The sequence below is a fragment of the Phyllobates terribilis genome, unplaced genomic scaffold (genome assembly GCF_046119375.1).
Source record: "Phyllobates terribilis strain yellow unplaced genomic scaffold, ASM4611937v1 Scaffold_4__5_contigs__length_816908805, whole genome shotgun sequence".
In the NCBI taxonomy this organism is placed as follows: domain Eukaryota; kingdom Metazoa; phylum Chordata; class Amphibia; order Anura; family Dendrobatidae; genus Phyllobates; species Phyllobates terribilis.
The window spans coordinates 751,877,057-751,899,470 of NW_027362764.1; positions in this window are offsets into that span (position 1 = coordinate 751,877,057).

A 22,414-nucleotide genomic window follows, 5' to 3' on the forward strand; every position below is an offset into this window, starting at 1 on the left:
ATGGATGGTAACCGAGCAGAGCTGAGTGGCCAAACTGTGGTATTAGGCCAAAACTATTGGCTGGGTTAGATGCAGAAAAAAATTATTTTTAATTTGCAACCTGATGGAGGTCAGTATAGATGGACTAATAGACCAAGTCCCACACACCGCTAGAAGCCCAAATATTTTTTCAGAGCTAGATGCAGAAAATTTTTTTATTCAATTTGCAACCTGATGGAGGTCAGTATAGATGGACTAATAGACCAAGTCCCACACACTGCTAGAAGCCCAAATATTTTTTCAGAGCTAGATGCAGAAAAAAATTATTTTTAATTTGCAACCTGATGGAGGTCAGTATAGATGGACTAATAGACCAAGTCCCACACACTGCTAGAAGCCCAAATATTTTTTCAGAGCTAGATGCAGAAAAAAATTATTTTTAATTTGCAACCTGATGGAGGTCAGTATAGATGGACTAATAGACCAAGTCCCACACACTGCTAGAAGCCCAAATATTTTTTCAGAGCTAGATGCAGAAAAAAATTATTTTTAATTTGCAACCTGATGGAGGTCAGTATAGATGGACTAATAGACCAAGTCCCACACACCGCTAGAAGCCCAAATATTTTTTCAGAGCTAGATGCAGAAAATTTTTTTATTCAATTTGCAACCTGATGGAGGTCAGTATAGATGGACTAATAGACCAAGTCCCACACACTGCTAGAAGCCCAAATATTTTTTCAGAGCTAGATGCAGAAAAAAATTATTTTTAATTTGCAACCTGATGGAGGTCAGTATAGATGGACTAATAGACCAAGTCCCACACACTGCTAGAAGCCCAAATATTTTTTCAGAGCTAGATGCAGAAAAAAATTATTTTTAATTTGCAACCTGATGGAGGTCAGTATAGATGGACTAATAGAACAAGTCCCACACGCTGCTAGAAGCCCAAATATTTTTTCAGAGATAAATGAAGAAAAAAAATATTTTTAATTTGCAACCTGATGGAGGTCAGTATAGATGGACTAATAGACCAAGTCCCACACACCGCTAGAAGCCCAAATATTTTTTCAGAGCTAGATGCAGAAAATTTTTTTATTCAATTTGCAACCTGATGGAGGTCAGTATAGATGGACTAATAGACCGAGTCCCACACACTGCTAGAAGCCCAAATATTTTTTCAGAGCTAGATGCAGAAAAAAATTATTTTTAATTTGCAACCTGATGGAGGTCAGTATAGATGGACTAATAGACCAAGTCCCACACACTGCTAGAAGCCCAAATATTTTTTCAGAGCTAGATGCAGAAAAAAATTATTTTTAATTTGCAACCTGATGGAGGTCAGTATAGATGGACTAATAGACCAAGTCCCACACACTGCTAGAAGCCCAAATATTTTTTCAGAGCTAGATGCAGAAAAAAATTATTTTTAATTTGCAACCTGATGGAGGTCAGTATAGATGGACTAATAGACCAAGTCCCACACACTGCTAGAAGCCCAAATATTTTTTCAGAGCTAGATGCAGAAAAAAATTATTTTTAATTTGCAACCTGATGGAGGTCAGTATAGATGGACTAATAGACCAAGTCCCACACGCTGCTAGAAGCCCAAATATTTTTTCAGAGATAAATGAAGAAAAAAATTATTTTTAATTTGCAACCTGATGGAGGTCAGTATAGATGGACTAATAGACCAAGTCCCACACACTGCTAGAAGCCCAAATATTTTTTCAGAGCTAGATGCAGAAAAAAATTATATTCAGTTTGCAACCTGATGGAGGTCAGTATAGATGGACTAATAGAATGATGCTATGCCCAAAAGATTTTACTTCACTAGTTGCAGTAAAAAAATTGGTATTCTATACACAGGTGGTATATCTTGCAACACAGATAGGCTACTCCACTGACTAACACACTCTGCAATAGGCCAAAAAGGATTAGCCTTGCTAGATTCAGCCAAATGCTGTGAAAAAAACTTGCACAGCACTGGCACAGACCTGCCTGGCAAAAACTGATAGGAACTGATGTAACCTAGTCCTGAAAAGGACTCCAATTACAATTAGTCTTTACTCCCACAATCTATCTATTTAAGAGCACAGACCTGCCTGATAAAAGTCGTAGGAAATGCTGTAACCTAGTCCTTAAAAGGACTGCAATCACAACTATTCCCTACTCCCAAGCTATCTGTATATTTGTGCGAAAATTGGCTTGAAATTAACAAGGTATAGCGCACACAGCAACAGCGGTGCCGTCTAACACGCAGCTGCAGCAGTGAGAAAATGGTGGCGACGGGGAAAATGGCTTGGTCTTATAGGGCAAGGACATGTGACATACACTGCCAATCACACATGCCCTTGCTTGTGTGAAAAAAAGCACTTCGCTCCGTGTGTGCGCTGCTGATAGGCTGACAGATTGCACCTCCCCACTGCAAATGCGGGAAAGAGAAAAAAAAATGGAGATCTTCATTGTTCCTGCAGAGATCCATCCCCTGCCCCTCCCCCCGCCCCGCTGTACACTCAAACTGCGTATTAACATTAATTTTCATCATTACTGAGAAAAAATCCAGTTATGATTTTGGTGCACGAACAGTTATCGAACATAACCTCGAACAGCCGAATTTTTCTCAAATTGTTCGTGTTCGCCGACCGGCTCGAACACCGCCCAAAACAGCTCGAATTTGAGATTGGCGAACAGTTCGAGTAGAACAACGCTCATCTCTAGTAGAGATGAGCGGTGTTCGACTAGAACTGTTCGCCAATCTCAAATTCGAGCTGTTTTGGGCGGTGTTCGAGTTGTTCGACGAACCCGAACGATTTGCAAAAAATTCGGCTGTTCGAGGTTATGTTCGATAACTGTTCGTGCACCAAAAGCGTGTCCTGCATGTCTGGCGCTATTTAGAGCACCAATCATGCAGGGATTGTCTGCCACTCACTGTAATGCCACAGCCATGGTGGTTGTGGCATTACAGTGATTGCCCAAATCGATGGGAACAGTGCCAACAGTGAAACATGAAAAGCCGGCAATTCAGCAGCGGCATACACCTGTACCCGACAATTTAGAACCGAAAGAATAGAGCTTCACACATAGATTAGATATATATAAACATGTCAGCCACATATATACGAAGTACAGTGAAAGTGCTGCTTACTGTACTTGTCATTTAGCGTAAAGGATTTATCAAAAAAAATATTAGTGTTTTCATGCACCGTCTCTTTAAAAAAGCCGGCCGGCAATTCAGCAGCGGTACCCGACAATTTATAACAGACAGAATAGAGCTTCACACATAGATTAGATAGATAGAAACATGTCAGTCACATATATATGAAGTACAGTGATAGTGTTGGTTACTGTACTTGTCATTTAGTATTAAAATAAAGGATTTATTATTAAAAAAATTGGCGTGGGGTTCCCCTTAATTTTAGGCTCTAGCGGAGGTTAAGCAGACAGCTGGGGCAGATGTTTGAAGCCTGGGAAGGGGGTAATACCCACGGAGCTTCCCAGGCTACTAATATCAGCCCCCAGCTGAATACATAGCCTTTACTAGCTATTAAAATGGGGGACCCCCCCAAAAAAATGACGTGGGGTCCCCCCTAATTTAATAGCTAGCAAAGGCTAGGCAGACAGCTGGGGGCTGATATTAATAGCCCAGGAAGGGAGCCATGAATATTGGCCCCCTCCCAGGCTAGAAACACCAGCCGTCAGCCGCCCCAGAAATGGCGCATTCATAGGATGCGCCAATTCTGGCACTTAGCCTCGCTCTTCCACGCTGCCCTGGTGCGGTGGCAGGGGGTAATAGGGTTGGGGTTGATGTCAGCTTATAATGCCAGCTGACATCAAGCCCAGGTTAGTAATGGAGAGGCGTCTATAAGACACCCCCATTACTAACCCCATAGTCAAAGTTAAAAAAAACACAAACACCCAGAATAAAGTCCTTTAATTGAAATAAAGACACAATCCTTTATTGTTCTAAATCAAACCATACTTACCGTCACGCCCATTCCAGCTGAAGCCAACGATCTCCTGCAATAAAAGAAAAATAATAAAGCAACCTCATCCTTACCTTTCCATGGTTCCCACGACAGCTTCAGCTCTGCTACATCGAGATGACAGGCTGGACCGCAGCAGAACGCTGCCATCCAGCCTCTCATCCCGCAGACACTGAGAAGCGCAGGCTTGCTTGCGCTGCTCAGCGTCTCTCTGTGACGACATCCAGATGAGCCGAGTTCATGTCCAATGAACTCGGCTCACCTCATGCACGTCACTGACAGCGTGGGAGAATTCTCCTGCACTCAGCGCTTCAGCGTGAGAATTCTCCCACGCTGAAGCGCTGAGTGCAGGAGAATTTTCCCACGCTGTCAGTGACGTGCATAAGGTGAGCTCATGTCCAATGAACTCAGCTCACCTCCTGCACGTCACTGACAGCGTGGGAGAATTCTCCTGCACTCAGCGCTTCAGTGTGAGAATTCTCCCACGCTGAAGCGCTGAGTGCAGGAGAATTTTCCCACGCTGTCAGTGACGTGCATGAGGTGAGCCGAGTTCATTGGACATTAACTCGGCTCATCTGGATGCCCTCACAGAGAGATACTGTGGAGCGCAAGCAAGCCTGCGCTTCTCAGTGTCTGCGGGATGACAGGCTGGATGGCAGCGTTCTGCTGCGGTCCAGCCTGTCATCTCGATGTAGCAGAGCTGAAGCTGTCGTGGGAACCATGGAAAGGTAAGGATGATGTTGCTTTATTATTTTTCTTTTATTTCAGGAGATCGTTGGCTTCAGCTGGAATGGGCGTGATGGTAAGTATGGTTTAATTTAGAACAATAAAGAATTGTGTGTTTATTTCAATTAAAGGACTTTTTTCTGGGTGTTGTGTTTTTTTTAAATACTTTACTAGAAATTCATGGTGGTCATGTCTAATATTGGCGTGACCCCATGAATTTCGGGCTTAGGGCCAGCTGATAATGCCAAGCTGGCCCTAACCCCTTTATTACCCAGTGAGCCACCGCATCAGGGCCCTGGATAAGTTGGGTACAGCGCCAGAAGATGGCGCTTCTATGAACGCGCCATTTTCCGGGGTGGCTGCGGACTGCAATTTGCAGCGGGGGTGGCCCAGAAAGCTTGGGCCTCCCTGCGCTGCGGATTCCAGCCCCCAGTTGCCTAGTTGTACCTGGCTGGACACAAAAACAGGGCGAAGCCCCACGTCAATTTTCTTTAAATTATTTCATGAAATAATTAAGAAAAAAAGGGCTTCCCTATATTGTTGTGTCCGGCCAGGTACAAATAGGCAGCTGGTGGTTGGGGGCAGCCCGTTCCTGCCTGCTGTACCTGGCTGGACACAAATATAGTGCGAAGCCCCACTTCAATTTTTTTAAATTATTTCAGGAAATTCATGAAATAATTTAAAAAAAATTGACGTGGGGCTTCGCACTATATTTGTGTCCAGCCAGGTACAGCAGGCAGGAACGGGCTGCCCCCATCCACCAGCTGCCTATTTGTACCTGGCCGGACACAACAATATAGGGAAGCCCTTTTTTTCTTAATTATTTCATGAATTTCATGAAATAATTAAAAACAAATTGAAGTGGGGCTTCGCACTATATTTGTGTCCAGCCAGGTACAGCAGGCAGGAACGAGCTGCCCCCAACCACCAGCTGCCTATTTGTACCTGGTTGGACACAACAATATAGGGAAGCCCTTTTTTTCTTAATTATTCCATGAATTTCATGAAATAATTAAAAAAAAAGTACGTGGGGCTTCGCCCTATTTTTGTGTCCAGCCAGGTACAACTAGGCAGCTGGGGGCTGGAATCTGCAGCGCAGGGAGGCCCAAGCTTTCTGGGGCCCCCCCGCTACAAATTGCAGTCCGCAGCCACCCCGGAAAATGGCGCGTTCATAGAAGCGCCATCTTCTGGCGCTGTACCCAACTCATCCAGGGCCCTGGTGCGGTGGCTCACTGGGTAATAAAGGGGTTAGGGCCAGCTTGGTATTATCAGCTGGCTCCAAGCCCAAAATTCATGGGGTCACGCCAGTATTAGACATGACCGCCATGAATTTCTAGTAAAGTATTTAAAAAAAACACAACACCCAGAATAAAGTCCTTTAATTGAAATAAAGACACAATTCTTTATTGTTCTAAATTAAACCATACTTACCATCACACCCATTCCAGCTGAAGCCAACGATCTCCTGCAATAAAAGAAAAATAATAAACCAACCTCATCCTTACCTTTCCATGGTTCCCACGACAGCTTCAGCTCTGCTACATCGAGATGACTGGCTGGACCGCAGCAGAACGCTGCCATCCAGTCTGTCATCCTGCAGACACTGAGAAGCGCAGGCATGCTTGCGCTCCTCACTGTCTCGCTGTGACGGCATCCAGATGAGCCGAGGTCATGTCCAATGAACTCGGCTCACCTCATGCACGTCACTGACAGCGTGGGAAAATTCTCACGCTGAAGTGCTGAGTGCAGGAGAATTCTCCCACGCTGTCAGTGATGTGCATGAGGTGAGCTCATGTCCAATGAACTCAGCTCACCTCCTGCACGTCACTGACAGCGTGGGAAAATTCTCCTGCAATCAGCGCTTCAGCGTGAGAATTTTCCCACGCTGTCAGTGACGTGCATGAGGTGAGCCGAGTTCATTGGACATGAACTCGGCTCCTCTGGATGTCGTCACAGAGAGACGCTGAGCAGCGCAAGCAAGCCTGCGCTTCTCAGTGTCTGCGGGATGACAGGCTGGATGGCAGCGTTCTGCTGCGGTCCAGCCTGTCATCTCGATGTAGCAGAGCTGAAGCTGTCGTGGGAACCATGGAAAGGTAAGGATGAGGTTGCTTTATTATTTTTCTTTTATTGCAGGAGATCGTTGGCTTCAGCTGGAATGGGCGTGATGGTAAGTATGGTTTAATTTAGAACAATAAAGGACTGTGTCTTTATTTCAATTAAAGGACTTTATTCTGGGTGTTTGTGTTTTTTTTAACTTTGACTATGGGGTTAGTAATGGGGGTGTCTTATAGACGCCTCTCCATTACTAACCTGGGCTTGATGTCAGCTGGCATTATAAGCTGACATCAACCCCAACCATATTACCCCCTGCCACCGCACCAGGGCAGCGTGGAAGAGCGAGGCTAAGTGCCAGAATTGGCGCATCCTATGAATGCGCCATTTCTGGGGCGGCTGACGGCTGGTGTTTCTAGCCTGGGAGGGGGCCAATATTCATGGCTCCCTTCCTGGGCTATTAATATCAGCCCCCAGCTGTCTGCCTAGCCTTTGCTAGCTATTAAATTAGGGGGGACCCCACGTCATTTTTTTGGGGGGGTCCCCCATTTTAATAGCTAGTAAAGGCTATGTATTCAGCTGGGGGCTGATATTAGTAGCCTGGGAAGCTCTGTGGGTATTACCCCCTTCCCAGGCTTCAAACATCTGCCCCAGCCGTCTGCTTAACCTCCGCTAGAGCCTAAAATTAAGGGGAAACCCACGCCAATTTTTTTAATAATAAATCCTTTATTTTAATACTAAATGACAAGTACAGTAATCAACACTTCACTGTACTTCATATATATGTGACTGACATGTTTCTATCTATCTAATCTATGTGTGATGCTCTATCTTTCTGTTCTAAATTGTCGGGTACCGCTGCTGAATTGCCGGCCGGCTTTTTTAAAGAGACAGTGCATGAAAACACTATTATTTTTTTAAATAAATCCTTTACACTAAATGACAAGTACAGTAAGCAACACTATCACTGTACTTATTATATATGTGACTGACATGTTTCTATCTATCTAATCTATGTGTGAAGCTCTATTCTTTCTGTTCTAAATTGTCGGGTACAGATGCTGAATTGCCGGCCGGCTTTTTTAAAGAGACGGTGCATGAAAACACTAATATTTTTTTTAATAAATCCTTTACACTAAATGACAAGTGCAGTAACCAACACTGTCACTGTGCTTCTTATATGTGTGACTGACATGTTTCTATCTATCTAATCTATGTGTGATGCTCTATTCCTTCTTGTCTAAATTGTCGGGTACCGGTGTATGCCGCTGCTGAATTTGCCGGCCGGCTTTTTTAAAGAGAGTGTCTTCTGAGCAGTTTGTCAGCTTTTGGACACCTTTGCAGGTGTTTTCTATGTGTTTCTATGTGTTTTTGTTTGCCTGCCATTGGTTTTAACGGTGTTCGACGGTGTTCTAAGGTGTTCGACGAACAGTTCGACGAACAGTTCCTCGAACATCCCGGTGTTCGACGAACCGAACCGAACCCGAACACTACGGGGGTGGCTCAACACTATTAGCGAGTTTACCTGCATGCCGTTCGGACTCTGCAACGCACCAGGAACCTTCCAACGGTTGATGGAATGCTGTCTGGGACACCGAAACTTCGAGACGGTCCTGTTATACCTGGACGATGTCATCGTCTACTCCAAGACCTACGAGGACCACCTGAAACACCTGGCAGAAGTGTTCGAAGCCCTGCAAACTACGGCCTAAAGGTGAAACCCTCCAAGTGTCACCTCCTGAAACCAAAGGTGCAGTACCTGGGACACGTGGTGAGTGCTGACGGAGTGGCTCCCGACCCTGATAAGATCACCGCAATTAAGGAATGGCCAAGCCCCTCCAGCGTAAAGGAAGTGCGGCAGTTCCTCGGGTTGGTAGGCTACTACCGAAGATTCATTCCCGGTTTCACCAAAAAGGCAGCTCCTATGCAGGACCTCCTGATAGGCCAGTCCAGGAAGGCCAAGAACCAGAAGCCGCCCTTCAGATGGGAGAAGCTGGAAGAAGAGTCCTTCCGCCAGCTGAAGATGGCCCTCACGGGGGATGAAATCCTGGCGTACCCGGATTACAGCCAGCCCTTTATCCTCTACACCGACGCAAGTAACATCGGGCTAGGAGCCGTACTGTCCCAGATCCAGCAGGGGAAAGAACGAGTAATTGCTTACGCCAGCCGAAAACTGCGACCCACCGAAAGAAACCCTGAGAATTACAGCTCATTCAAGTTAGAATTCCTGGCAGTGGTGTGGGCAGTCACAGAACGCTTTAAGCACTACCTCGCCTCTTCCCGGTTCACCGTGTACACGGATAACAACCCGTTGACACACCTGGACACAGCAAGACTCGGTGCCCTGGAGCAGAGATGGATGGCCCGCCTGTCCAACTTTGAGTTCACGATTAAATACCGGGCAGGACGCTCCAATACCAACGCGGATGCCTTGTCCAGAATGCCAAACCTACCGGACGTAGGGGAAGATCCAGAGGAATTGGAAGAAGTTGAACTCCCCGCGTTCCACCGTCATGGGACTATCCAGTATTCCCACCGTGTAAGGGGTAAGCAATCCGCTACGTTCAACCCCTTACCTCATTACAACTGGGCGGAAACGCAAGACAGTGACCCCGCCGTCCGACTGGTGAAGGAGATGCTGACTCAGCCAGATGCCCGCCTTGACCCAGACGCTCCAGAGGAGACCAAGCAACTGTGGGCTGAGAAGAGTCGACTGTTCCTTTACAAGGGGAAGTTGTGCCGCAGAATGGTTAACTCCCGGACGCATGAACTGATCTGGCAAGTAGTGGTGCCAAGAAGAGACACGGCTATGGTACTGGAGGCATACCACGACGGAGCTGGGCACTTCGGGTGGAAGAAGCTGGAGTTCCTGCTGCGTGGGCGGTTCCACTGGGTAGGCATGAGGGGAACCATCGAGAGGTGGTGCAGAGACTGTGGACCGTGCCACCTAAGAAGGAAGGACCGTGCCAGCCAGAAGACTCCCTTGCAGCCCATCATCACCCGACAGCCACTGGAACTGGTAGCCCTGGACCATGTGAAACTGGCTCCAAGCAGATCTGGGTATGTCTACGCCCTCACAATCGTAGATCATTACTCCCGGTTCCTGGTGGTGGTCCCGGTCAAGGACTTAACGGCTCAAACAGCAGCTAGAGCCTTCCAGCAGCACTTCTGCCGTCCACACGGATACCCGGAGCAGGTGCTGACGGACCAGGGACCTGCCTTTGAAGCGGAAGTCTTCCAGGAGTTCTGTACTCTGTATGGCTGCCGGAAGATAAGAACAACACCCTATCATCCGCAAACCAATGGGCTCTGCGAGAAAATGAACCAGGTGGTGATTGATCTTCTGAAAACATTGCCCCTGGAGGAACTCAGTCTGTGGCCTGAGAAACTGCCTGATCTGGTGGACCTATACAACCACATCCCGGTAGGTTCTACCAACTGTACCCCGGCTTACCTAATGAGAGCAAGACCTGGTAAGCTCCCTGTTGATCTGGAGATGGGAGTCCTGACACCCGAGGACACTTCACCAGAAGCAGACTGGGACACAGAAAGGCAGCAGCAGTACCGGAAAGTACAGGAGAGCGTGGAGCGAAGTCTCTGTCAAGCTAGAGAAAGACAGGAGAAGACTTACAACCAGTATGCTCCCGCTGTTCCCCTGGTACCTGGAGAGCAGGTCTTGAAGAGGAAGAGACGCCTCCACAAGTTGGACGACCAGTGGGAGAAGGACCCGTACACCATACTGCCCTCAAGCCATGAGAACCCGAAAGTCTGCATAATCAGTAAGGATGGAGGAGAAACCAGAGCCATTGTATCCCGAGATCACCTGAAGAAGTGTCCCGAACAGCTACGAAGCCCTGAAGAAGAAAAAGAAGACCCTCGACCCGCAGAGGAAAGGGAAGATATGGTTAGTACTGTGCTCGGAGACTTCCCTCGGTCTTGGACTCAAGTCAATGGCGCAGTTGTGGTACCCGTCCTCACCTTCCTCCAACCAGCATCTCAAGTACCTACGGAGAAACAGGTAGAGCTGGAAGAGCAGCCGGTCCAGGAGGCAGAAGACCCCACACAAGCAGACCAGGAGGATCAACCCTCTGCTTATAGTGAGCCTGCCGTACCCCTAGTGAGCCAAAGAGCCCATAGACAGCTGCCCAGTTTACCTTTGACAGCTCCTACACCTGGTAGCTCAGGACCAGTCAGTCAGCTCCGTAGGTCCACTAGAGCCACTAGAGGCCAGTTACCCGTACGTTGGAGGATTTAAAGTGCTCAAACTGTTTTATTTGTATATACCTGTTTTCTGTTACCTGTAAATAATTGTGTATTTTTAGTTATTCTATAGGTGTCGTTTGTGGATTATCCGGAATCCTTTGTACATATGTTGGAGCGTAACCAGGAATGGACTAAAGACTGTTAAGGACTCGGGGTAGGACAGACCCCTACCTGGTTACGGCTCCCTGTCTCTTGGTGAAATGGACACCTTTGTTTTCTTCAAAGACTGCACCCGGTTGCGGACACGCCGTGACCATCATAATGTGTTTTTCTTTGTTATACTGTTTCTGTTTTTACTTGTTATGTTTTACAAAAATATGTTTAGTCCCGGAGTACTAAATTTCACTAGGGGGGAATGTGGCACCCCAGGGGTCTGGTTCCCACAGTAATAGCAATGTTACGTCTGTGAGCAGGTGGGAGGTTTCCTGGTCAGACATCCTATACATGCCACACCTCCTGCTCAGTCCTGGGAGGGGAAGAACTTCCCCTATATAAAGCTGGGGCTGAGGCAGGGTTAGTGAGTAGAGAAAGAGCAGAGAACACAGACAGAGACACAGTCTGGTCTGTAGTGGAGCAGCTTAGGAACAAGAAAGATCAGGAGCTCAGTGGGAGCTGTGCTAAAAGAGGTCAGGGCTGGAAGCTGTAGAGCTCGCCCTGATTGAAGAATTCTTACCGGACCCGGAGTCCGAGGCTGTGGGGACTAATCCTTACCCCGCAGCAGAAACCGCCCGGCAGGGGATTTCAGGTCCTCTGGCCAAGAAACCCGAAGGCACGGTCACACGCAAGGGACCAGCACCGCGACGTGGAGCGGAAGCTACCAAAAGGCCCCGAGTCACCGGCCATACGGGTGAGCACCACACGGTACACTCAGGGACGTGGGCTACTTTTACCAGCCTCTAGCAAGGTAGCCAGATGAGTACGATTAGTTGGGGAGGCCTACAACTCCGCCTGGCCAGGGGAGATTCCATCTGCTCACGGACTGACCAGGCCCCGATCGCTAGCCAGTACTCCGGGAGGGTCTACCTTTGCCACCAGTAAAGACCCTGAATTACACCGCACCGTCTCTGAGTGTTTCATCATCCACGTCCGCTGCCCTGAGGCCATACCCCTCCCATTGGGGGTTATACCATCCCCGCTGCACAACCGTATCACCGGCCTCAGCGGTCTGCCCTGCAGCGGCGGTCTCATGACCGCATTCAACGGGTGGCGTAGTCGAACATTCTAACATCTCTGCTAAAGACTGCCACTCAGCTTGACTCCCTGGGCACGGACCGGGTCACCGCCACGAGACTACTACCCCTATCAGATCCGGCTCCGGGTAGGCTCCCGCGTGCGCAACGCTGCGCGACTCAGGCCCAGGGGCGCGTCATGAAGATCCCGTGTTGGACCTCCAAAAGAGCCACTCCAGACAGGTTTTTCTTCTGAGGTCACCTAAAGGGCACTCCAGGGAGCGCAATTAAATACAATAAGAGTTTTTGGGCTGCACAGAGTCCTCAGCCACGCAGTTCTTTAGTTATGCATAAAAGAATTAATGAGGTAAAGCACAAATTGATAAACATGCATGAAAATACACAATTAATTCAATACATCTCAATTTAATATACAATACCCCAGGGGTAACTATCTACACTTTCTGAAAATTTGCTACTTTACTCAGTGTACCTAGCAGGGGGTTTACCTCTCGTGTTATGTATTGATCTGCGTAGTGCGGTGGTTGGTGGGGTGTCAGTGTCTGTATTCTCAGTTACTCTACCAGTTCTACGTGTAACCATGTTGTAAAACTGCCTTAACCTCTCTCTTGGACTGGCAAATCTACCATTGGCTGGGCCCTCTTGCTCTGCTCCTTCCGGGGATCCTTCATCCGGGGGTACTTCTTGAGCTGGCTCTTCTGAAGCACTTACAGGTACAACTTGCTGTGGAGGGTTTTCTGGCTGTTCATAGAATTGAAGTACTGGAATGATTACTGCACCTCCTATTTGAGGCCAATCCGCTGGGAAATCTCCTAGGTCAGTGTGTATCACTTTTTCCTTAGGTTCTTCCTGGGTTGTGAGAGGCACTCTTTCTTGGGGTTTCAGTAAGTCTGGACACAACTTTAGGTGGTCCCTGGACACTGTAGCAGATGTTCTTCCTCTATCGCGACTGATTATGCATGTCTTTTTGTTGTCAAAACTTGACGGTAACACAGTGTAGGGGTCTTTTTCCCACTGGTCATCAAGTTTGTGGTTGCGTCTTTTTCTTTTTAGTACTGTTTCACCAGGTGTGAAAGGTTCTGCGGGTGCGTTTTTGTTGTATTGAACTTCCTGCTTTTCTCTCACCCGAGTAAGACTGTCCTCGACACAGGCTTGTACCCTTCTGTACTGCTCTTGTCTGGTCTTGTCCCAGTCCTCAGTGGTCATATCAGCTTCAGGCTCAACAACACCATGCTCCAAATCCATGGGCAGCGTTCCTGGCCTTGCCCGCATGAGATATGCCGGAGTGCAATTGGTGGAACTCACTGGTATATGATTGTACAGATCCACTAGGTCAGGTAGTAGGTCTGGCCACTGGTTTCTCTCCTCAAGTGGTATGGTCTTTAGCAGATCGATAATGATGTTGTTCATCTTTTCACAGAGACCGTTGGTTTGTGGGTGGTAAGGTGTAGTTCTTATCTTTTTACAACCGTACAAATGGCAGAACTCCTTGAACAACTCAGCCTCAAAGGCCGGGCCTTGGTCCGTCAGCACCTGCTCAGGATAACCATGGGGTCTACAGAAATACACTTGGAAAGTCTTTGCTGCTGTCTCTGCAGTCAGGTCTTTAACGGGGGGCGACCACCAGGAAACGCGAGTGGTGATCCACCATAGTCAGAGCATAGGAGTACCCTGACCTGCTGGGGGACAGCTTGACATGGTCCAGGGCCACGATCTCCAGGGGCCGAGTCGTCTTGATGGGTTGCAGGGGTGCCTTCTGGCTGCTGAAGTCTTTTCTTCTTAGGCCACAGGGTCCACAGTCCCGGCACCACCTCTCAATGGAGCTGCGCATTCCTACCCAGTAGAATTGACATTTCAGCAGGGTCTCTAGCTTTTTCCAGCCAAAGTGCCCCGCCTGATCGTGGTAAGCTTCTAATACCATCTTGATGTCTGTCTTCGGGACCACTATCTGCCATACCATCTCATGAGTTTTTGGATTGACGTACCTCCGGCACAGCTTCTCACGGTAGATAAACAGCCGGCTTCTCTCGTTCCACAGCTGCTTTGCTTGGAGAGACGCATCCTTCTCCAGGGGCACCTTCTTGGGTTATCAGCTCCTTGATACGGCTGACAACCGGGTCACTGTCCTGGGTCTCTTTCCAGCTGTGGTGAGGCAGGGGGTTTAACGTATTTCCACGCGGCCTCCTGGAGGCTCTTTGCTCATGGATCATCCCATTCCGGTGAAAGGCAGGTAGCTCAATCTCTTCCAGGTCACCCACTTCTTTTGTGTCTGACTGGTGAGGCATCCTAGACAGGGCATCAGCGTTGGCGTTCTTGCGGCCCGCCCGGTATTTGATTGTAAATTGATAGTTTGACAGCTGGGCCATCCATCGTTGATCCAGTGCCCCTAGCTTAGCTGTTTCAAGATGGGTCAAGGGGTTGTTATCAGTAAAGGCAGTGAACTTGCTGGAGGCCAGGTAGTGTTTAAACCTATCAGTGATGGCCCAGACGAAGGCCAGGAACTCCAACTTGAAGCTGCTATAGTTCTCCGGGTTCCTCTCAGTCGGGCGGAGCTTCCTGCTTGCGTATGCGATCACTTTCTCTTGGCCATTCTGGTTCTGACTTAGAACAGCGCCCAGCCCTTCGTTGCTGGCATCTGTATACAGCAGGAACGGTTGGCTGTAGTCAGGGTAGGCTAGGATCTCATCACCTGTCAGGATCTCCTTCATCTCCTGAAGCGACTCAGCTTGCTCCTTACCCCAATGGAATGGGGGGTTTTTGCCTTTGGGGGACCGCCCTACCAGGAGGTCTTGCAGAGGAGCTGCTTTCTTAGTGTAGTCCTTTACGAACCTCCGGTAGTATCCTACTAGTCCCAAGAACTGACGCACCTCCTTGAGGTTTTTCGGCTCTGGCCACTTCTGGATGGCTGTGACTTTCTCTGAGTCTGGTGCTACCCCTTCCGGACTGACAATGTGCCCCAGGTACTGTACAATTCTCTTGAGCAGGTGGCACTTTGAGGGCTTCAGCTTCATCCCATACTGGGACAGTGACTCAAATACCTCTGCCAGGTGTTTCAAGTGGTCCTCGTACATTCTGGAGTACACTATCACGTCGACCAGGTAAAGTAACACAGTCTCAAAGTTGCGGTGTCCCAGGCAGCACTCCATCAATGAGAAACAAACTGGCCAAATGCATAGTATAAGACGAACCCCGGAGCTGAAAACAATGAATCAGACACCTGGTTCGTATTGCCTACTCGTAGATCAAATGCGAAAAAGGAGAACAAAGAGAGCAATATGGCAAAACAGACAGCAATTTTATTCAAAAATACATTAACAAAGTGTTAAAAGTCATGTAGAGATAACACAGCAATGAGGTAAAAAGAGGTGCCAGAGCTAAGGCATCTCCTGGAGATCATACAGTGGAACATCCGACCCTGGCAGGTACATCTAAAAAGAGGACAAGGAGTCCAGAAATGGGTGCATAGATAGATCAGTCAAAAAACCCACCATTGAGAGGGAAACAGCCCCCTTGTGGGGCAGAAAGTCCAATACAGTCAATAAAACAGGATATCAAGTCTAGTACAATAATTAGTGACTGACAAGGACTTAAAGCAATGAAAAATGCACCCATCTCAGGCACCAATATATAGTAGATTACAGTGTCCAGTATGCACCCAGAGTCTAGTACATGGCACTCACCCAAGCAAGCAGAAGGGGAGAGTCCTGAGTATAGAGCAGTCGGCCAGATCCCAGGGGAGCCACAGAAAGTGCAGGTAGTGAGGGACGCGCCCCGACGCGTGTTTCGCTTCTTCTTTCTCAAGAGGCGCCTGGGATCTGGCCGACTGCTCTATACTCAGGTCTCTCCCCTTCTGCTTGCTTGGGTGAGTGCCATGTACTAGACTCTGGGTGCATCCTGGACACTGTAATCTACTATATATTGGTGCCTGAGATGGGTGCATTTTTCATTGCTTTAAGTCCTTGTCAGTCACTAATTATTGTACTAGACTTGATATACTGTTTTATTGACTGTATTGGACTTTCTGCCCCTCAAGGGGGCTGTTTCCCTCTCAATGGAGGGTTTTTTGACTGATCTATCTATGCACCCATTTCTGGACTCCTTGTCCTCTTTTTAGATGTACCTGCCAGGGTCGGATGTTCCACTGTATGATCTCCAGGAGATGCCTTAGCTCTGGCACCTCTTTTTACCTCATTGCTGTGTTATCTCTACATGACTTTTAACACTTTGTTAATGTATTTTTGAATAAAATTGCTGTCTGTTTTGCCATATTGCTCTCTTTGTTCTCCTTTTTCGCAGCACTCCATCAATCTCTGGAACGTTCCGGGGGCATTGCAGAGTCCAAACGGCATACTGTTGAACACGCAGAGTACCATTGGGGTGGTGAAGGCCGTCTTCTCCCCATCCTCCTCAGCCACAGCTACTAGCCAGTATCCACTAGTGAGGTCAAGGGTGGAAAAGTAATTTGCAGACTTTAAGGCAGCTAGGGACTCCTCTATGCGTGGCAAAGGGTATGCATCTTTATGTGTAATGCGATTTACTTGACGGTAATCTACACACATTCTCATGCTCCCGTCCTTCTTCCTAACCAGCACTAGGGGAGCTGCCCAGGGACTACAGCTATCCCTTATCACTCCCGCCTTCCTCATGTCGTGCAGCATTTCTTTTGCCTACTGGTAGTGAGCTGGGGGTATAGGCCTATAACGTTCTTTGATTGGGGAATGATTATCTGTGGGGATATGATGTTGAACCCCCTTAACCCTCCCGAAGTTTAGTGGATGTTTACTGAACACCTGCGAGTACTCTTGAACCACCCGGTGTACACCCTCTTTTTGGTGGGCAGGAGTGGTGTCTGTCCCAATATGGAGCTGTTGACACCAATCCTCCACCTGGGTTGCAGGGTCATTATCCTCCACTTCGTCTGGTGAAGTTAAGGACTCCGCCTCGTGAATGCAGTTGTTATTGACAGCATGTAACTTGGCAACAGTGGCATAACGTGGCAGTTTAACCTCATCCTCCCCTAAGTTGAGAAGACGGACAGGCACCCTCCCATTGCGTACGTCTACCACTCCCCTGGCGGTTAAGAGCGTGGGTCTGTGCTCGGAGCAAAGGGTTTCTACTACTGCCTGGTAGCTCTGTCCTCTCAGACCTATGGTAGCTCTACACCAGATGAGTATCTCACTCATTGGAGGGATAACAATGGGTATGTGGTCTGTTACTCGCACGTTACCGATTTCACCGTCTGTTAACCTTACTTGCTGTTGATACATCAGGACGCGGATCTCCCTCTGAAGTGCCCTTCTCTGTCTCAGTCTGGCAGTGTTGGCAATCTGTTGGAGCAAGAACACAACCTCTTCCAAACAGTTACCAACAACGTTAGTGCCTAATACCATATACGGGTTGCTGTCATCAGGGTTAGTCTCCACTACAATTAGTCCCTGGTCCTTCAGCTCCACTCTCCCCACCTTTACAGTCACGTTCTTAACCCCGAGTAGGTTAAGGGGGTGTCCATTTGAAGCATATACAGAAAGATTTGGAGCTGGCGGACTTAGGTCGTCCATGGACCAGAACCTCTTGTAGAGGACTTCAGGCATGATGGTTACCTGAGATCCTGTGTCCAGCAGGGCATGCGTCGGGATCTCGTCCAACACAATGGACAGGAAAGGTCTTCCTCCGATGAACCTGTTGTACCAGTCTGATGGGCCAGGTGAGTTTACTCCTGGGTGTCGGCCCTCTGACCCAGGGTTTTCTCGTTTAAAGGACAATTCTGGGCGATGTGTCCGGTGTTGCGGCAGCGGTAGCAGGCAGGGTCCTTTTGTGGACGGTGCTGGTCACTGGTCCTCGGCGAGGGTGGTGTTGGCCTCCTCCTCCTCCTCATCCAGGGGACATCCTCAGGGCTATCGACTAGCAGGATCTTCCCTCCTTCCTCGGGCTCCGTCCGCAGCTGCAGAGCACTCAGCACAGTGGTCAGGGTTTTGCTCAACTAACGCACCTCAGAGCACAAACTGTCCAGCACTTTAGGGGACGTTGCTGGAACCTTAGCTTCAGCAGTCACTGGGGAAAAGGTGGGTGTTGCAGGCTCTGGGGTAGCCCCACCCTGGTAACGTTGGATGGCATTTGTTTCCAGGGGCTGCAGTCCTTTTATAGCCATGTCCTTAAGATTATCAAAGGTGGCATCAGTATGATCCAGGGACGACCAACGCACAGTCCTGCTCTCCTCTGGAGACCTCAGTCCCCGGACAAACTGTTCCTTCAGCATCTTGTTCTCATTTTCAACGCTGGTTGGACTAACCTGGTTCAGAGCCCGCAGGGCCCCCTGTGGACGCCAGGCGTAGTCCCGAACATTGTCCTCTGGTTGTTGGGAGCAGCTGTAGAACCTCATCCTGAGATCCGCCTCAGTAAGGTCCTCAAAGACAGTCTGTAGTTTTTGAAATATTGCGGACACTGACTACTGGTCTGCGGCCGACCATGTTTCCACTTCCCGTTCCGCAGCACCGGTCAGTTGTCCTAATACAACGGCGGCTGCTGGCGGAGCGGCAGCCGCTTCGGCCTGCTCATCATCGGGCGCGGCCTGAACTTCAGGGACGTTAGCCGGCAGGTCGGCGTTCTGCTGTTGCTCGTCGGACATCTTGGCGCCCCCCTAGTTAACCGTGGCCTACCTTCTGGTTTCTCTTCCGATAGGCCGCAGCTCTGCAGGTGACGGTCGTCTTCAGGACCTTGCGTCGCTTGCGTCCTACGTCACGCTCTTTTGCGGTTACGCTCTTCTTCTCGCTCAACGGCCCAACAATGGCGGCAACCTTCACCACAACTTTACGTACACAGTTCAGAATAAAGGCGCACAGTACCCGGTGGCAACGGGCAAAACACGGCGTCGTTGCAGCGGGCACGCTATCCTGTTCGTGACGCCAAGTTGGAGATGACTCGCCCAGGGGAATGGGGATGACTCGGTACCCGGGCCTTTAGCCTGGCCTTTTAGGGATGTCGCGGTGGTCGGCTCCCGGGCCCGTACCCTGGGGTCGCTCCTTAAAAAGGGTGGATAATTTGTTACGTTTATGAAAGAGTTCGTGACGCCACCTGTGGCTTCTGGTGAGGATCACCAGCGCTGCGCAGTCCACTGAGGCCGATGATAAGGCAGCTAGATGATATAGCTCCCCACAGGTGGAGCTAGGCCTCAGGGCAGTATATGAAGAGGGACTGCAGGACAGACGAGACCCAGCCGGGTCAGAGCAAGAACAGGGACAGACACGATAGTCACTTCAGTACCTTTTACTGATGGAAATTCAGGCACGTCCCAGAGCACTGTAGGGTGAAGGGTGCATATCAGGATCCTCCCCAATGAGCGGGTTTTAGGCCTCCTGTTTCTTTCCTCTGCGTAGTAAGTTTCTGACCTGCCTGGAGCTAGGCCTAACTTTGTCTCTGTCCTGCGCTGGCTGACCTTGTGGTAGGGCCTTCTCTTGGAGTACACGCACCTTAGCTGCGGGCCTATGTGTCTCCTGGCTCTGATACGTATCATCACTTTAGCAATCCTGGGACTAGTAGTTCTCCAGGGATTCCGGTTTATCTTACTAGGTCATGGAGATCCCGGTAAGCTTCGGACCCGGTGTCCGGTATATTCTTCTTTGGGGTGAGCCAGTTAGGCTCCTCTGCCCCCTATGAACTAACTCTCTACTCACCTTCGGCCTACTTGGGCCCTCACTAGGCTACTCACACTAACGGCAGTTTGCCGCGCTTCACCGATCTTATGGCGCCGGCACACCTAAAGCTCACTGCTCTGAGCTACAACTGAGTCTAGAACGCGCTCCACTGCAGACTGACCTCTCTCAGGCTTTTGCACTGCAGGTTTGCTTTCTGTCAACTCCAGTCTAGACTGACTGAGCTCGACTCTGCATTCAGGTTTGTACTCGCAGAACTCTCCAGAGGAACTGAACTGCCTGGCTCCACCTTCCCTATTTATCTATCCCTTACGGGCTCCCTCTGGTGGTCTGAGGTGGAAGGTGGAGATGTGTGAATGGTTATGGTGGCCTCTTGTGGAGGAATCCTTCAACACACCCTTCTAGGATCTGTGATACCAAGCGCAGCTGGGCGTCACATGAAGAACGTACGTGGATAGGAAACTGAGAATCAGGTAGCAGAGATCATGAAGACCAAAAATAGGTTGCAGAGGTCCTGGAGACCGCAGGCAGATAGGAGACTGGAAAGCAGGTAGAGGTCCTGGAGACCACAAACAGCTAATAGAGGTCCTGGAGACCGCAGATGGATAGGAGACCGTAGAGCAGGTAGCAGAGATCCTGGAGACCGCAGGCAAATAGGAGACTGGAAAGCAGGTAGCAGAGGTCATGGAGACTGCGGACAGGTAGCCCAGGCCTTGGAGACTGCAGTAGGACAGGAGACCAAGAACAAGTAGCAGAGTTCCTGGAGATCGCAGATGGATAGGAGACCATAGAGAAAGTAGCAGAGGTCCTGAAAATCACAGGAAGATAGGAGACTGGAAATCAGGTAGCAGAGGCCCTGGAGACCGCAGACAGGTAGCAGAGGCAGACAGGACTTCAGAGTACTTAGAAGTCTTAATAACAAGACACAGCTGTGCCTCATATAGGTCCTGGGCACAATGATCACATTAGATCATGCCGAGCCATCTGCAAAGCACAACATGGAGCACAACAGAGTTCAATAGAAGCAAAGCCCAGATCTGGGACAGGTGTGTAACACAAGGAATATTTTACAAAATGGATTAAAGAGGTAATCCCTTTAAGTAGATGATAAAGCTTCTTATCAATAGAATGTGGCATATGACACTATGATAGCAGACACTAACTGTCATGTCAGGTCTGACCGGAGGGTGGACAAACTAGTACCGGCTTCTCAGGGCAACTTGCAGTACCAGGTACAGAAAATGTGGAGGCAATACACATGTTTGCAGACACCATCTCCTTTATGAAAAACATTTTAATTAACAGACATTTTAATTTATTGAATATTCCTTAAGGTGTCGATAGCCCATTTTTTATTCCAAACTATTGTCCTGTAAGCTATACAGAAATCCATAATCCGTAGGAGAGAGCTCCAGGGTCCGTACATTCCACAGGTTTTTGGGAAATCTCTTCCTTCTTCATGCTGAAGGTTCCTCGGAATGAAAAAAAAAACTAACAATACCTACATGATGTGACATATTAGGAGAAGTCATTAGTGATGGGCGAGCACTAAAATGCTCAAGTTTCCCATAGACTTACATTGGGCTCGGGTGCTAGTTGCTCGGGTTGAGCACATGGGAATACTCGGGTGCTCAACCAGAGCAATCAGCCCAATGTAAGTCTATGGGAAACTCAAGCATTTTTCAGGTGGCTCCCCCCAGCGGTCCGCAGAGGGCCTAAAAATTGCCCAAATCTATGGGAACAGTGCTCAAATGACATGGGGACAGCATGGGGAAGACCCCTGGAAGCATTTCTGACTCCCAGTTCACTTCTGTCAACAACGTTGTCAGAGGTATTACGCCACTTTTACGGACTCACAATAAAACATACCAAAACGAAACCAAAATGGATTTTCCTGGGAAATATGTTAAGGAACATCCTTTCCATGACATGTACAATGTATATAAAGCAAAATAAATAACCAAAAACAAAAATACTCCTCCACACCTTGGGCTATGTTCACACGTAACGTTTTTGATGCGTTTTTGCACTTTTGCATTGCTTTCAACCAAGACAAATGCATTCACTGGGAAATGTAATTTTAACATTTTACAACCTTATCTGGCCATGTGGTGTGTGACACATCATCAGACACTGCGTACAGTGCTGAAAAGACATGGGAACAGCATGGGGAAGACCTCTGGAAGCATCTCTGACTCCCAGGTCCCTGCCTAAACGTGTGCCCATCATAAGTGATCCTCGGCGCATGCGAAGATGCCTCCCGCCATGCACCTGTCATTGCAGACTTGCAACAATCACCGTCCACGTCCTTGTCTCAGTGCAGCGCTCAGTTGTCCCTACCCCATTCCTTGGAATGCAAGCGCAAGTATGCAGCCAGCCACCCACCAACCCACAGGCTGCAATACTATACTGCCAAATTTTTGACAGCTGCTTGCACTTGAATTGTGGCCTTTTAGGCTTGTGGAGGCGGAAGCTGTCCACAAACTTATGGCAGCAGCGACTGGGTATCCATACTCAGTCCCCAGCCGCCACTATTTGTCCCGGTGTCGTCTCCGCCTTCCACAAGCAC